Source organism: Alnus glutinosa, chromosome 3, assembly GCF_958979055.1.
Source record: "Alnus glutinosa chromosome 3, dhAlnGlut1.1, whole genome shotgun sequence".
In the NCBI taxonomy this organism is placed as follows: Eukaryota; Viridiplantae; Streptophyta; class Magnoliopsida; order Fagales; family Betulaceae; genus Alnus; species Alnus glutinosa.
Genome location: NC_084888.1, coordinates 5,696,782 through 5,715,178, shown reverse-complemented (window position 1 = coordinate 5,715,178; position 18,397 = coordinate 5,696,782). Strand labels below are relative to the sequence as shown.

Below are 18,397 nucleotides of genomic sequence, written 5' to 3'. Positions count from 1 at the left end.
GTCCCAAATGTTTCTTTTGGAAAGCTAATGAAGTTAACGCTGCAGACACCAGGGATTCACAAGTCACCCCACAGCAATATTGCAACAAGTACTGGCCGGAAAGTTTTGGCTACCCTTCACTTTCTGAAGAGAATATTTATAAGAATCAAATATTCTTCAGCACAAAATAATTGACAAATTAAAAAGCATAGACTTTTTTCTTTTCTTTTTTTTTTTTTTTTTTTGTAATTAAGTATTAAAAGCGAAGACCTGAGGTCAAGGGTTTTGTTGGTTCTGTGAAGTTTCTGAGGTCTAGCTGTAGCTTCTCTGGATTGTACGTTTTCTGAGTAAAAGGGACTGTTTGTCTGCAGGTGGCTTTGGGCGTAGGTCCTTCAGCTAGACCCATGTTTTCCTCAATTTTTTTTTTTTAAAAAAAATTATTACAATTCTTTAAAAATTAGAATCTTATTTTTGAAATTCTTTTTAATTTTTAATTTTATCCCTTATACTCCATTTGTTTTAGCGTAAAATAATTTTCGTCATAAAATATTTTTTGAGAAGTCATTTTTTCAGGAAAATATTTTTCGTTGAAAACATTTTTCGATGTTTGGCACATTGTTTGGCACATACAGAAAATTACAAATTTTTTTTTTTTATTTTCATTCAATCATATTAAATTATAAAAATCAATTTTTATTCACAACATAAAAATATTAATGTAAAATAATATAAAAAAGCAACTAAAATATTACGTTTAATTAAAATATACACATTGACTAGCAATAATCATATTTTTTAAAATTAGGATTAGTTTAAAAAATTATTTTTAAAGTGGTCGGCCATTTGTGCTTGTCGGAATCCGGCCATTTGTGCCGGATTCAAGCCAGAATTGGCAGGGATCTGGCCGAAATGGTTGGATCCCGAGCAGATGGCCAAGATCCTGGCCGTTCTGGCCAGATCCCGACTAATTTAGTCGAAATCTGGCACAGTATCACTGGAATTCAATGACGGTGGTCGAACGTCGCAGGATTCCGGCGAAAATTTTCAAATTTCGACACCGGCCGGATTCCAACCATTGCCGGAATCTGGCTTGTCAGAATCCGGCGATGGTCGACTACGTTGTTTAAAAAATGGTCGATAGCGTCTGCCGTCTGGGAAAAATGATTTACGCTTTCAAAAAGCGTAAATTATTTTTCGAAATTTACTAAGCATTTTTTGTCAAATGAAAATCATTTTACGGTTGATTATTATTTTCGCCCCCACCAAACACCGAAAAATACCAAAATAATTTTTCAAAAACTTTTTTACGCCGAAACAAACAGAGCATTTAAAAATTTTACCCAAAAATTTCAAATAAGTGTAGGCTTTTTGGACCAAATTTTGTGAATGAACAAAGTTTTCCTTTAAACTGAATTTGGGAAAAAAATTGCTCCAATCCATTGTATTAAATTGATGTGTCCAAATTTTTAATCTTTCATATTCATTTTTAATAGAGTATGTGATTCTCACTTGTATTTTAAATACATGTCAATTTTTATTTATTAAAATAAATTGTTATCCAAATTGATTGAAATTTTTTACAAATTAGTTTGTATGTGACACATGTTGTTTTAAAAGGCTAATTACAAATCAGTTTAAAAGAAATTTACATCCTACCGGAATTGAGAAAACTTGAAATTTGAAATCAAAATAATAATGATGCGACTTTTCTTTTATGCTGAAAGGTTATACCCACCATTTTGTTGATAATTAAGAGAAAAATCATTACGGATAAATAAAAATATTAGTAGCCCATATTGACACATGCATTAACAAGTACACCATACACATATTAATGAGTCATTCTACACATCCTCCCTTCATCCCCCTCTTATCACCTTTTTATAATAAAAAAATTGATTTTTATTAAAAAGTTGTCTCTGATGTCACATCAGAGACAACTTTTTAATAAAAATTAATTTTTTTTAGGAAAAGGGGATGATGAAGGGGGAATGAGTGGATGATGTTTAGCATTTCTCCATATTAATAGCTCATATTGATCGACGCCCGTTCAATAAAAAAATATTGGAGGTGGTAATTCATTTTTACGTATCAAATTCAGATAATGAAGCATTATTATATATGTTAATCCTAATTCGATCCTTATTATCAAACGGATAAAAATTCTCAATTCCAACCTACTAATATATTGTTAAATTCGTGCATGTGTCCAGTTTGCTGGATCACATAAAAGAAATTTCAGCCCTAGAAAATATTGGACGGATTGCAAAATTTAAATCAATCAATCCAGCTACATTAATTCAGCCGCTGAAATGGACCGTAGATCGACCTCACGGATACCACGGGTTAATCCTTTAACATAAAATGGCCTGAAAATCTTATCACTTTATGTTCTGTCGGCCTAATAATGTCCCTTCTTTTTTTTTTTTTTTGAATGACAATCATATCTCCCTTGAGTCGAGGATGCAAATCTTAAATCTACATCTCGCTGCTTCCCGTCATACTTGATCACAGACCATTTTCTGTCTTATACAGAGGAATAATATATTAATAATTTTATATGACAGCCCACACATTTTCTGGTTGGTTTGACAACAGAGTGGAATAATTATTTCATTCGGATTTTTTTTTAAAACCCACCCACCCGCTTAAAAATTCAGATTTTGACCCGAATTTTGAATCCACTAAAGGCTGTCTTTCAGATTAATGGTGGAACCCGTGCGTAGGAAAAGTTGACTCAAAAAAACGTGTGAGTCTCACATTTAAATAATAAACTATTAATAATTTAAATAAAAATAATAATAAATGAAGCCACCCCCGACCCTTGGGGGAGGCCGCGCGGCCTCCCCCGACTACTGGGGGTGGCCGAGCGGCCTCCCCCAAGTACTGGTGGTGGCCGCGCGGTGACCCCCGACCTCCTCTGGGGGTGGCGCACGGCCACCCCCATTGTCTGACAGCCACCTCTTGCTTCATTTTTTATTTATTTTTTAATTTTTAATTTTGATTTCAATTATTTTTTTGTAAAAAAAATTATTTATTTTTTTTAATTAAATAATCAATATATAATAAATTATTATTATTTATATTATTATTTCACACAACTTTTCAAAATACCAATCATTATATACAACTTTTTAAACTTCCAATCATTTCTTACCATTAAAATATAATATTTTTCAATCTCAAAATTCAACACCCAAACACAATTTTTTACCTCGATATTTGTAAATAGAATTAGAATTGAATTCTAATTCAAAAAATTCAATACCCCAACGAACCATTCATAATTCATATGGCTAATTGTTTTTAAAAAATAGAGATTTAAAAATGTAAAAAATTGTGTTTCAAATAATAAAAAAGGGAGTCCTTTTTTACAAATGTACGATTTTAAAATTTAAATTGTAATTTTACTAAACGATTAATAATGTTTTTAAAAATTACATTTTCGAATCACATGTTTTATAATTATTATTTTTAAATTATACTTTTTGAAATCGTAAACCAATCTGTATATATTAATGATCAATTACTCCACATGAATAATAAAAAAAATATGCTATTTAATATTTTCTAATCCTTCTCATATCCTCATCTTTTTTAAAATTAACCATTAGATCTATAAGACCCATACCTTCACTTATGTAGGTCATAAGAATATTAAATAGTATTTCTCATTTAAAAAAAAGAAAAAAAAAGAAAAGAAAAGTGGTTGGCAATATTAATGGTTATGTAAGTCATAATAATATTAAATAGCATTTCTCATTTAAAAAAAAAAATAAAAAATGAAAGGTGGTTGGCAATATTAATGGTCTTCAAGATCCCAGCTAGGATGAAAATGAGGCTCCACATGAAGCGGCCCTCATTGGTTCAAGTACTTCCAGACTTCTGACCTGAGGTCTGGCCGGCTTCTTCGGTTCCAGTCACAACATCTCAATCCCAAATGAGCCAAGTTTTGAGTAATTAACCACAATCGGCCAGTCTCCAGCCAAAGGATCCAAGAGAGTTTTCAAATTTCCAGCATCCAGGGCATTTTTCACTTCATTTGATATCCGAAAAGGTGGTCTCCCAGTCAACAATTGTAGTAATATGATTCCAAACGAGTAAACGTCAGACTTCAAAGTAAGCACTCTTGTTTCAAGGAACTCAGGATCTATGAAAGCGAAATTACCCTTCGGGACAGTTCTATGAGACAGTGTCGTCGTTGTGTTTTTGCTTGAACTTGCATTAGGCAATAACATACGACAGATTCCAAAGTCACTTAGTTTACAAATAAAGTTGGCATCAAGGAGGATGTTTGAGGGTTTCAAATCACCATGCATTATACTGTGAGGTTTAATGGAGTGAAGATACACAAGAACAAAGCACAACTCTATGGCGATGAGTATTCGAGTTTGCCATGATAATGGAGGAGTGTTGTCCCTCATGCTCAGTCTATATTCAGGGCTTCCGTTGGGAAGATACTCGTAGATGAGCGCGAAAACTTCGGGGCAAGATCCTATGAGTTTCACAAGATTGGGATGCCTTAGCTGACTCAATACATCAACCTGATATACAACCAACTAGTGACATAGAATGCCATGCTTTTGATTCTCTGTTTTTGCATTTTTTTTTTCTTTTGAAGTGTTTCAATAAGATCGATCTACATTTTCTATGAAATATTGCACCAAACAAGAAACCAACAAATCTAGTCCAGGTATTGACGTCAAAGCCATAAGCCCAACAAGAAGAAATAAATACACAAACCTCCATTTGGAATTGTGAGGTGCCTTGTGAGTCATGAGATTTTAGCATCTTTAATTATAGCAACCTTAGTTTGACGAAGGAGGCCTTTATAAATGTTCTCATATCCTCCTTCTCCAATTTTAAGGGATTCATCAAACCATAGAGTAGCTTCTTCAATCTCAGTGAACGAGAACTCAGAGAACTGATCATCAGGCAATCTGTGTCTACTTGAGGCCTCACCTTGTTTTCTTCTTAGCCCTTCAGCTTCTTTCAGCGCATCATCATGCTCCATATGTAACACTGCAATTTGGCATTTTAGTGATGTTTCCCGTTCTTGAGAAATTTGGAGTTCTTCCATGAGTTGATCTCTCTGATTCTTCACCTTTTCAAGTTTTTCTTTCTCCTTCTAATGTAGGACAGATTATTGCAGAATATTAAACAAGAAAGGAAAGAGCCGATTGAGTCAGAATATTAATCAAGAAAGGAAAGAGCCGAGTGAGGTGACAATCGAAGAATAATCCATATAATAATTCTCATATTTAGATTTTCTTTGACACCAAGTTTTACCATAATTAGTTTTTTTTTTTTTTTTTGGCACCAAGTTTTGCCATAACTAGTTTATTTTTCCTTCTTTTGTTTTATTTCCGTTTGCAGGAGATTTTTTTTCCTTTTAGTAGCTTTATAGTTTCATTATAAATAGAGGACAGTTGTATTGAAAATTCATTCAAGTTTATTATCAACAATATCTTAGTTTTCTCTATCAACGTGTGTGTTGATGTTTGTTTATTAAGAACACAGCTTCTCTTTCACGTTCTACCACTTCCGCTAGGTCACCTTCACTAGTGCTTCCTCAATTTCTAATCTTTGTTTCAACTCTGCCTGTACGTTGACTGGATTATTTGCAATTTGCATAAGATTTTGGACCTTTAAAAAGTTCATATTGGTTTTTTTTTTCAAGCTTAGTGTCAATAGTAGTCAAGTAGAAATCTTTCTTTCACGAGTTAATATTTATTTACATCATTTAGGTTAGGTATTAAACATTTACAAAAAATTTGTGAAAGAGTGGAACTTGATAATTCTTTTGGTGAGGCCAAATTTGAAAAGAAAAAAGTGTTTTACGTGGTGTTAGGGAAAATATTGGCCTCCTCGGTAGCCAGGCCCAGCCTGAGCACAAGGCCCATTGGGTCCACCCGACCGGGCCAAAGCAATTCAAGAGAAATTAATCTATCCAAGCCTGCCAAGATCATCTGGACCCAACCTGTTCACTTGACCCGGGTACCAATTGACACCTACGCCCGCGTAGATCTCGGGATTACCCGGGATCTAGGGGATGTTGGGCGCAAACCAAAACAAGATCGTGCGCTCGGAGCTTCGCCAGTGACATCAACCATAAAGGATAGTGCACCCGGGATAAGCGATCGTGGACCCAAACTACCTATGTGCCCGAAGCCACGTCTTCCTCGACTACCGATTCCCGTATATATAAGGAATCGATTAACTGTTCCTCAAACTCTATAAATACCAGAGACCCTTCAAATATTAAGGTACACTGATTATCTCCTTGACATTACTCTGTGCATTTATCCTCAAAACAATGCACTTACTTAAGCATCGGAGCGGGATTGTCGGCACCTTCCCAACGCAGCTTTCCCTTGCAGGTACTTGAATAAGGAGCATACGGGCAAATCACTGATCGACACGTCACCTACCGGAATCTGTCTCCACACGTGGAATCCACAAAACAAAATTTATTGGGTGAGTTAATAAGTGTTTTTGAAAAGCAAAAAATCGAGAATAGTTTACAAAAAGTAAAATAAACCAAACAAAACAAAAAATGGAATTTTTTTTTTTTTACTCTATGGAGGAGGTTAGCCTCCACTGATAGCGGCTACCACCCCGTGGTGACTGTCAAAAGATTTGTTGGCCTCTCGACCGCCATCATGCATCTCTAGTGGCCACTCTAAGGGCCGACAAATTGTCAAAAATTAATGTGGTTGCTGCCAAACAGATTTGGTGGGCCCCATGCAGCTCTGATCACTACCATAGTGACTGCCAAACATAACTGGCAATCATGCGATGGCTAACACCACAATGATCGCCAAGAAAATTTGTTTGCAACTACTATGGTACGGTGGCTGTCAAAGAGATTTGGTGGCCTTACTTTGGCTAATATGCAGATCTTGCAACTATAATGGGGCTACCAAATGGATCACCACTGCAAAGCCACTACACAGGTGGTGGCAGCAACAAGATCTGCATGACAACCTCATTGTGGCTACTGTTAGTTCTGAGAAATATTTTGGTATTTGTTTTGAAAATCTGTTTGATAACATTTGTACGTGTGAGAGTGTTGTTTTTGAAAACTTTACCAAATCAAGCTCACATCTTTATCAATGAAAAAAATAACAATAATAACATTAAAGAAGTTTGTAGATTGCTAAAAGCATTACCCAACGTATAGCCTCAATCATGTCTCTTTTTGCTTTTCGACGCTTGAGTGCATCTTTGTCAGCCTCTACCATCGCCTGCCAAAGTTGCTCGTACAGAGTATTATCTAGACTTCCTTCATGTTCAGATGTATCATTAGTCGTTGATCAATTGGGACCAAGGTTCATTTTTTATTTATGTGATTTTAAAACGTGGGATTTACAAATAGTAATTTCAAAATATCTAATTTTTAAAAACTCAGTTACCTTGATAGTAAAATCTTAGTTTAATCATTAAAATCATGCATTTTAAAAAACACATTCATACTTGTAATTTGAAATACAAAATTTTCTATGTTTTCAACATTATGAATTAAAAATATAATTTCAAACGTTACTTATTTATATGCACAGACGAATGTTTTGCACTTACCACAATAACACTGTGAACTCCACTAGAAGAAGAAGAAGAATAGCATGTTGACATGAGAGTTGGACTAGAAATCAAAGACGGAATAATTGGTGGCAACAAAGAAGATGTGACGTCCATATTGGAAGAGCTTCTTGAATAACCAGAAGCCGAAGCCGAAGCCGAAGCCGAAGAGAGTGTGCTAAACTCTAACCCATTCTCATTTCCCTCATTCCATGGAGTCAGAGTTTCATCAACCACTCCCAGCTTGGAACTCCTCGGTAAATCCCATTGATCAAAACTCTCTTCTGGAGTAAAGAAGGAGCTCTTTGGAGATGAAAGCTCTTCAATGACTTCTGGTATTGGAATATCTCTGTCCCTATTGAACCCCAATAGTACAACAGATAGTGATCTCAAGAAGTTTGATTGCCCAGTTTTGGTGATGTCCCTATTGCGCAACAAAGTAACATATGTTGATCTTGTTAAATTTTAAATTGTATTTTCTAGAATCCATAGTTATTAATTTTCTTGTTTTGAGTGAAGTAGTGAGGAACTAATGTAATTTTAAATGTGGGGAGACTCACTTGCACATGATGGATGACATATGCCATTCTCTCATTCTTAGTCTTTCCACCCTACCATCTTCTACCTAGGTCATCTAACCATCACTACCCTTATTCAACCCACTTCATCTTTCAATACAACCTTATACCTTCCAAAAGAACATTATTATTATTTCATGTACAAATTCGTTGTTCTTCCTTGGTCACATGAAAAGTCATGCTTATCTTCCTATTTAAGTGTAAGAATACTCTAGAACCTTTCCCTAACCCTTATATATACCCTATGCATGCTTCCAAGTCATTCATTCCATCATATCCCACCAAAACTTTCTTCTATCTTGTGCAAGTGTGTTGTCCAACCCAAATTTTTTCTATTGTTGTATTATTTCATAAATACGAAGTACATTTTCCATTTTGTTTTGATCTTTCTTCTACTTTTGGTTGTGAGTCCTTGGGCTAGTGTAACTTTGTTGCACTACTTGAGAATTGGTTGTTCCTAATAATTGGACACCATATTTCTCTACATGGTATCAGAGCTTCAAGGGTTGTGGTGATTCATCCTTGGTGAAGAAGATCAATTGGTGGTGTGGAAATGGATTCGGGTGGACGGTTTAACAATTTTGGGGTTGAGGTGCTCAACCATTCTAACTACAAGATATGGAGATCGTGCATGAAGTCTTATCTTGTTGGAGAAGACTTATGGGAGGTTGTTGGTGGAGGTGATGTGAATCCTCTGGAAGACGCTCCAGAGAACGTTGATAACTTTAAGAAATGGCGGATAGCGAATGCAAAGTCGGAATCTATTTTGAAGAGATCTATTTCCCATGGGCTATTTGAGCATATCATTAGGTGTAAGTCGGCTGGAGAGATTTGGACTACCCTTGATGGGTTTTTCAATGAAAAGGATGTGGCTCGATTGCAACAAATGGAGAACGAGTTGGCAAATGCAACTCAAGGTGATCTCTCTATTTCTCAGTTTTTCTTGAAGATTAAAAATCTTTGTTCGGAGATTTCAACCCTTGATCCAGCAGAACCTATATCGGAGGCACGAATGAAGCTTCATATTATTTGTGGTTTAAAAAGGGAATATATTCCCCATGTTACGTCTATTCAAGGATGGGCTGTTCAACCCACCTTGGTAGAGTTTGAAAGTCTTCTCACATCACAAGAATCATTGGCTCGACAAATGGCTGGATGCTCCATCTCGGGAAGTGAAGGAGATGTGCTCTTTTCCAATAAAAAGAAAAATTTCAACAAAAGTAAAAACGATGGTTCTAGCGAGTATGAAGATGATGGAGAATTATTCGAAAAGCGAGATGTAAATAAAAAAGGTGTCAAGTGTTATCGATGTAGTAAACTTGGATACATAAAGAAGAATTGCCATGTGAAACTCGAAGGAGGATCCGTAGCCAAGAAGGAAGGTGAACTTGAACATGAAGAAGAGTGGGGAAAGTGCTTTATGGCAGGAACCACTACGATTGATGCCTTGTCATCAATCGATTATAAAAATGATTGGGTCGTTGACTCAGTTGCGGGCATCATCTCACAAGTGACGAATCCAAATTTTCAAGCTTTCGAGATTACAAAGGAAATGATGCAATCGTCATAGCAGACAACTCCATTCATCCCGTTGAGAAGGAAGGGGTCGTGACTATCAAAGGCAATGGAGATGAACAAATCACGCTTAAAAGTGTGTTTCAAGTTTTCGGGATGAAAAAGAACCTCTTTTCAATGGTCAATGCTGTTGATGCTGGCCACTATGTCTTGTTTGGGCCAAAGGATGTGAAGTTTCTTCAGAATATCAGAATCATAGATGCAGATGTTGTTCATACTAGTAAGAGAATTAAAGACTTATTTGTTTTAGTATCCACAGTTTCTTATATTGATAAATGAGTACAAATGATGGAGCATCAATTTGGCATGCTAGATTAGGACATCTTAGCATGGATAAATTAAAAGTTATGGTTCTGAAAAATTTGGTGAATGGGTTGCCTATGTTGACTACTTTTGGTAGGGATGAAGTATGCGAGGGTTGTCAATATGGAAAAGCACATCGCCTTCCATTTGACAAATCTTTTTCACGGTGCAAATCACCTTTAGAATTTATTCATGGTGATTTGATAGGGCCTTGTACTACACCATCGTATTCGGGTTCTCTTTATATGCTTGTTCTTGTTGATGATTATACACGATTTACGTGGGTATATTTTATGAAAGAAAAATCCGAAGTATTCTCCAGGTTCAAAGAATTCAAAGCAACTGTGGAAAGTGTGCTCGACAAGAAGATTAAAAGGTTTCGAATCGACAATGGGGGAGAGTTCACTTCTATCAACTTTCACAATTTTTGTCAAGAGCACGACATTCGAAGGGAGCTTTCATGTGCATATACACCGCAACAAAATGGTGTGGCAGAAAGGAAGATTCGGCACTTGGTGGATGAAAAATTGAAATGACTTCTAAAAGTAAAGTGTGTGCATAAGTGTCAACAAAAATTAAAGCACAACGGAAAGTAAATGACACAGATATTTTTGTTGACGAAGTGGAAACTCAGTTAAGAGAAAAACCACTCCGGGGCAGCCAAACCCAGGAATTCCACTATTCAGAAGACAAAGCTAGATACAAGACAATAACACTCACATGTACCGATGCAGTGGTCGTACCTTGTTCTCTGACGTGTAACCCAGCACGAACGTTTCCCAACCAGGTTCACCTACCTGAAGGGGTCTTTAATGGAACTCCTTACCTTAGAGCCAACCTCTAAGATAGACTTCGGTTTGCATCACAGCACACTTGAAAAACGGCTTCAGAGGAGATATCACGTCTCTGAGCTCTAATGGAATTCACACTGAATTCTTGCAGCTCTAAGTGCCCATGGACCCCTATTTATAGGCTGGGGGTCAGAATGGGCGTCAGACAAATTTTGCCTGGGAGCCGTCTGGACGGCCATGGTCACCGTCAGGACGGACAACTGTGCGACAGAATTTTTCGAGATTTTTACGGAAAAATCTTTCCTGTATAAGAACATCGTCCGGACGGGATGGCTCGATCGTCCGGACGGACGCACGTCCGTTGCAAGTAATTTCCATAACAGGCTTCGCGCGTCCGGACCATGGGGCAGGAGTGTCCGGATGGCTAAACTTCAACACGCAATTTCCATATTTGATGCGCATGCGTCCGGACCATGAGGGAGAGACGTCCGGACGGTTGAAGTCGAATCGGCAGTTACCATATACGATGTACCAGCGTCCGGACCATAGCTGTCAGATGTCTGGACAGTTCATTTTGAACTGCGATTCTTGCCTTACGGAGATACGCGTCCGGACGGTATAACACATCGTCCGGACAGTTGATTGATCTTCCCTTTCTTAAAACTTGGAAAGAATCAGTGATCCGTTCGAGAACCGATAGGCGTTCGGACGTGCTACTGAAACGTCCGAACGGAGCAAGTTTGCACAGAAGCTTCTCGATACGAAGTAGGTGTCCGGACGGAATAAGCACGTCGTCCGGACAGGTGATGCTTGTCCGTCTGATGTTCGGACGGAGTGACACGTCGTTCGGACGGATGGAACAGTAGACAGATGGGCGTCCAGACGGGATGACACATCGTCCGGACGGCTGACAGGGAACTTTGTAATTTTTCTTACTTCACTCTGAAAAGTGGAATCCCTGTTTGCCGCATCATTACACATAAGTGATTTTGTCCAAACACAGAATAAGGCCAAAATACTAACAAACTCCCCCTTTGGCCATTCTGGGACAAAAATCACTTGACCGGTTTGGAAATACATTCCTGGTCCAAAATAAAAATTACTCCCCCTTTTTGTCACAAAGGGATAAAGGGTAAATAAAGTAATAAAACAACCAACTGAAATAAAAATTACTCCCCCTAACAGTCTCAGAAGGACCCGGGAAACAAAGTAATATAAGTTCAACAGTTGTAATAAACAACAAATTGTCTCAGAATAACAAAACAAAATAAAAAGTCAACAAATAGATACGAGGGAATCAAACATCCTCTGCCATAGGTGTAGCTCCGGGAGTCCGACGGGCAGCCTTTGGTGCAGCAGCCTCATCATCACTGCTCTCTGGATGATGGACTTGGAGACACTCCTGAAGGTCCAAGTGGGTCTGCTCCACCCTCTTGCTGATGGACCGCATTTCCAGCTGCATGGAGGACACAGACTACTGCATGGAAGACATCGATACCTGCATATTGCTCATCCCCCCCTGAAGAGTAGCAAGAGCCTCCATAATTTGAGAAAAATTTACCACCGGCTCAGATGGCGGGACAGTGTGAGAGGATGAAGCTACGTCCTGAAAACCAACATGCATCGCAGCAGGTATATCCTCATCAGACTCCTCTCTTCGTAGCTGTGCATTTGACTTCAGCAAAGTCTGTTTGCTGAGGGGCTGTTGCATCTTCATCCTAGGCTCTCCATTTACATTGATACCGGACTGCAGGATGATCTGAGTAATGAGGCAGCCAAAAGGAAAACCGGCAGTGCCCTCATCACGAGCCTCGAGCATGACTCCCAGAATATGCTTACAGAGACAGAAAGGAAGGCAAAAGTGAACAGCATAGACAAACTGGGCCTTCTTCAATATCAGATTACTACGCCTGGTAACCGGCCACAGATTGTGCAAAATAATTTTGGCCAACATACAATGAGCTTGACCTAGAGCACCAATCTTGATGGAGGTCTGATGCTCCTCACCTTGTGGAGCAGCATGGAAAAACTCTCGGAGCTCATCCATAGAGGGAGGAAGCACCACCTCGTTGAATGGACTGCCAGGTAGATCGAGAACAAGTACCTTCATAAACTGGCTGATGATCTGGGGATCAACAGTGATTATGTGTCCGTCAACAGTGGACTACAGTATCGTCCCACGCTCATCATCCTGAGCAACCTCCAAGTTTGCATAAAAGAGTCGGACCAGCCTAGTGAGGACTGAGGACGATGCAGGCACATGGATAGAGGTAGGTCCACTAATAATGCTGGATAGTCTTATGAATACTGTTCAGCGGAGGCACCATGATATCTACACGGGTCACGTTCCGTTCAGCAATGACAGTCCGTTCCATAATCTTCGCTTGTATTTCATTCTGTTTTGCTTCTATCTACTGACGGACCCGGCGCTGGGAACTGATGGCAGACATGATTCTGCAAAAAGAAAACCAACAAGAATATTCCAAAAAAAATAATCCCAAAAAAAATCTTGTTAGGTTAGCAAAAATTTTGGCAGAATAACAGCAGTAAGAGGACTATCATAAATTCAGACACAAATTATCACAGTCCTACAAATAATCCCAACATGATATAAGCATCTCAAACTCTTAATAACACTTCTAATCAAATATAGAAATTCTAACAGTGTAAGAACTGAAAAGAATAGTACAAGTGTTAGTTTTTGTGTTGGCTGCATTCTGTTAGACAAAATCACTTCTATGTAATGTTGCTGCTTTCACAGGGATGCTGCTTTATCTAGAGTCTACTTTCAGCTATGTTCTTCGAGAAGATTCTGTGAAGTTTTCAAGGATTTATTTCGGTTCCCTGTCAGCATTCCGGATGACGTGGTATTCCGTCCGGACGCTTATTAGTCAGCAACATCCGTCCGGACGTTGTGTCATCCCGTCCGGACGCCCATCTGTCTACTGTTCCATCCGTCCGGACGTCAGACAGACAAGCATCATCTGTCTGGACGATGTGTTTCTTTCGTCCGGACACCTACATCGTATCGAGAAGCTTCTGTGCCAGCTTACTCCGTCCGGACGTTTCAGCAGCACGTCCGGACGCCTATCAGTTCACGAACGGTTCACTGATTCTTTCCAAGTTCAAGAAAGGGAAGATCAATCAACTGTCCGGACGATGTGGTATCCCGTCCGGACGCGTATCTCCGTAAGGCAAGAATTGCAGTTCAAAATGAACCGTCCGGACATCTAACAGCTGTGGTCCGAACGCTGGTACATCGTATATGGTAAATGACGATTCGACTTCAACCGCCCGGACGTCTCCCCCTTATGGTCCGGACGCACGCGTATCAGATATGGAAATTGCGTGTTGAAGTTTAGCTGTCCGGACGCTCCTGCCCCTTGGTCCGGACGCACGAAACCTGTTATGGAAATTACTTGTTGCGGACGTGCGTTCGTCCGGACGATCGAGCCATCTCGTCCGGACGATGTTCTTATACAGGAAAGATTTCTCCGCGAAAATTTTGGAAAATCCTGTCGCACAGTTGTCCGTCCGGACGGTCATGGTCCACCGTCCAGACGGCTCACTGGCTTATTTTGCCTGACACCCATTCTAACCCCCAGCTTATAAATAGGGGCCTCTAGGCACTTAGAGCTGCAAGAATTCGGTGTGAATTCTATTAGAGCTCAGAGACGTGATATATCTTCTGAAGCCGTTTTTCAAGTGTGTTGTGCTGTAAACCGAAGTCTATCTTAGAGGTCGGCTCTAAGGTAAGGAGTTCCATTGAAGATCCCTTCAGGTAGGTGAACCTGGTTGGGAAGCGTTCGTGTTGGGTTACACGTCAGAGATCAAGGTACGACCACTGCATTGGTACATGTGAGTGTTACTATCTTGTATCTAGCTTTGTCTTCTGAATAGTGGAATTCCTGGGTTTGGTTGCCAAGGAGTAGTTTTTCTCTTAACTGAGTTTTTACTTCGTCAACAAAAATCTGTGTGTCATTTACTTTCCGCTGTACTTTAATTTTTGTTGACACTTATGCACACACTTTACTTTTAGAAGTCATTTCAATTTTTCAACAAGAAAAATACCTGAAGAGTGATTGAGAATGCAAAGAGACACTAAGGGATGATATTACTCCAAAAACACCTAAGAAAATTACTCACAAAAAGCCAAAAGGTGGATTTGGTGGGGTATGAGGGAGAGAATGATCGATTCTGGGCAATTTATAGCCTCTGTGGGTGACCCGTCCAGACAGAGTTTTCCAGACGTCCGGACTCGTGGGGCTCGGGAACGTGCGTAATGGTCATGCTCGTTCGGACGAGATAAATTACCCGTCCGAACGATGGTGACATTGCACGTGAGTCCGGACGTACAACAAGACCTGTCCGGACGACGAGGCACTGCACATGTCCGGACTTCCAGAGAATACCGTCCGGACTACCATGCTACACCCGTCCGGACTCCAAGGAATATCGTCCGGACGCTCCACACTGAAACACCAGAAAAACTGAAAAAAAATAAAAATAAAAAAATAAAAAATAAAAAAAATTACAGAGATCAAATTTTCTCAAGTCAGTGTCAGAATACGCATACATAATCAACTGATAACACAATCAGAACGCATCTCAAAAATAAACAGAGAGATAAAAGGAAGTTAAGATTTCAATTGGCACAAATAATTTTTCTTGATCATATAAAAATCAAATAGGCACCTCAACTCAAGCAATGCATGTGTGTGTGGAGACTCTTTTCCCACTAGGTAAGACTTTCCAAGACATGACAAATAGCAACTAGATTTTCTAGACATTAGCCAAAAGTCAAACCTTTTAACTTGCTAGGGCCTAGACATCCTCATCTGATACACTCCCCCTAAGATGCAGCACATATTTTGTTTTACTTGTACCATATAGGACAAGATAAAATTTTACTTGCTCATAGAGGGCAAGGTAATTTTAAGTACATAAGCAGTGATTAAACAGATTTAAAGCACAAAACTTTTTAAGAATTACCGCTCGAATCTTATGGTACTGCAAACTGTAGGGAGTGCCAGAGTTTATAGATGCTAGGTTCAACTAGCCTGTGGTCAATTTGGCCATCTTATCAAGGGCTTCTTCTCTTATCCAAAATTTCCAAAAGCAAAGAGTCAGAGAAGGAAAGATGTACCTTTAGGGGAGTCCGGGATAGTGCACTTTTTCATCGCATGAAGAAAGAAGCTATCCTACTTTTGCATAAACAGGAAAAACACTTGGCCAATATAGTCAAAACTCTCAATTATATCTAAGCATATTTAATCAATGCAAACCGAATTAAGATATCAGGCAAGAATGCATGCAATATCTAATAAGCCAAGAGAAAAAGATCCTGCAAATTTTCCCCAAATTTTTTTTTTATTTTTTATTATTAAAAAAAAAAAAAAAAACAAGCAATAGGAAAAAAAAAAAACATCATATGCTAAGGCACGATCAAACCTGTGTCCGCTCAATGATGCCATTACAAAAAAACAGTCGCCCGACCTGCTTTTTCTGTCTTCCCCAAAAATACCTGCAAAGTTTTCTCAAGAAAACACAAGGGGGCAAACATAACTTGTTCCTAGAAAAATATAAAAAATACAATGAGCAATCAAACCTGATGCCATAGGATTAGGAACAGAATCCTAGGCATGAACACCCGAACCTGCTAGGTGCGTCGGTTCCCCCTCCTGGGGTAACTGTCCTTCTCAGCCCAAGTTTGCCTTCCAGTAAGTGGTTGCTGACAAGACTGTATCATCCACTCCATCATGTTTTGCATCCAAACATGAGGCTCACCGGAGTATTGCTCTTGAGGCCTTCTCAATTGCCTAGGTTTGCTCTTGTAAGTGACACTTTGATTTGCTGGTACAAACCGCTATTGAGGACGCTGACGCTGAGGAGCATGAAACCAAGGGGCTTGGAACTGATGTCTTGGTGCTTGTCCCCATGGTGCTTGATAGGATGCCTGATGCCAAGGAGTCTGATGCTGAGTTGCAGGTACAGTGCCATACTGAGCTTGTCTAGGCACTTCTTTCTTGGCTTTGGCCTTTTGTGCTTTCAAGAGGGAGCACTGAGGCCATATATGCCCACTGAGACTGCAGTGATGGCAAACAGGAGGTCTTCTGATGGAATGAGGCTGCTGAGTGCCTGGAACATCATCGTTGACCTTTTCCTTCTGTTTATCTTCAATAACTGGAGGAAGCTCTGGGACTGTAGGAGGCACAAACACAGTCTTTGAGGAAGAAGGAATATCAGAAGAGGAAGCTACTTACCCGAGACCAGTCTTGTCATGTGGGCTCTTCTGGATGGACAGCATACGAGTCAACTTCTCATCAGTGACTCTTTCTAGCTGGAGCTGTGTCTCAAGTAGCTTTTCCTCGAGCTCATGTATATTGAGCAGCAGTGAGCTCTTCTCAGTATGCAGACTGTTCAGATCATTAACTTGCTGCTTTTGGCCTTCCCTCAGCTTCTCAAACTCTTTGTAGAGAGTTTTGTATGCTTCCTTGAGCTCTACCTCATTCTCACTATGCTCCGAATAATAAGAGTCTTCTTTTTCAATATAAGGGGCCACAAAAGCCAGAAATTTGTCAGCCTCTGGAGCATCTTCTTTGGACTCATCACTAAGAGTCACATTGTAAGCCTTCCCCTTGCCCTTCTTGAGATTCCCGCAATCGGCCCGGATATGCCCATAGCCTGAGCATTCAAAACATCGGGGTCCTCTGGGATCTTTTTCATCCTCTGGTTCAGCTTCTCTGAGAGGTTTCTTGGCTTTTTCAGAAAACTTCTTCTTGAACCGATCATCTTTTATTAGTCTTCTGAAATTTTTGGCAAGCATCGCCACAGCCTTTTCTTCATCCTCAGATTCTTCTTCAGAGGAGGCTTCTACCTTCTTCTTGGAAGCCTTAAGAGCAATGGTCTTTAATTTCTTGACCGAGGGCAGAGACAGCTCGTATGTTTGAAGAGATCCAACCAGCTCTTCAATCTTCATTTCTTCAAGATCCTTGCTTTCCTCAATAATTGTTACCTTAATCCTGAAACGCTCGGGCAAAGATCTGAGAATTTTTCGGATGAGTTTTACATCCGAGATAGGTTTCCCAAGACTCACTATGGAGCTCCTTAGGTCACTTATTTTGGAGTAAAACTCTCCAAATGTCTCTTCCTCTAACATCTTAATTTCTTCAAATTTTGAAATCAACATCTGAAGTTTGGCAGATTTTACAAGTTTTGTGCCTTCATATGTTGTTTCCAAAATTTGCCATGCTGCTTTGGCTGATTCGCAATTTGAAATTTTGGCGAATTCAGATGGAGAAAGTGTTTGGCATAGAGCATGGAGGGCTTTGTCATTTGAAAGACGAGCGTTCTTTTGAGGGACTAGTTCAGGTGTTGTATCCTCTGGTTTAGTCCAACCAGTCTCAACAATACCCCAACAGTCAATAGATTTCAAAAAGAAACGCATACGTGCCTTCCAATAGCCATAGTTCGAGCCATCGAAGGCAGGAACATAATTAAGAGTTTGAGACATAATAAAGATAGAAGTCAAATATTAAAAACACTCAAGAAATTAATCTTCTCAGAGTGTACCAAGCTCTGATACCAATT

At 39.3% G+C, this 18,397-nt stretch overlaps 1 pseudogene; it reads right to left on the bottom strand.

The window, feature by feature from the left end:
• Positions 1 to 3,803: 3,803 nt before the first annotated feature.
• Positions 3,804 to 18,397, bottom strand: part of LOC133862716 (U-box domain-containing protein 33-like) — a 28,629-nt pseudogene continuing 14,035 nt past the window's right edge.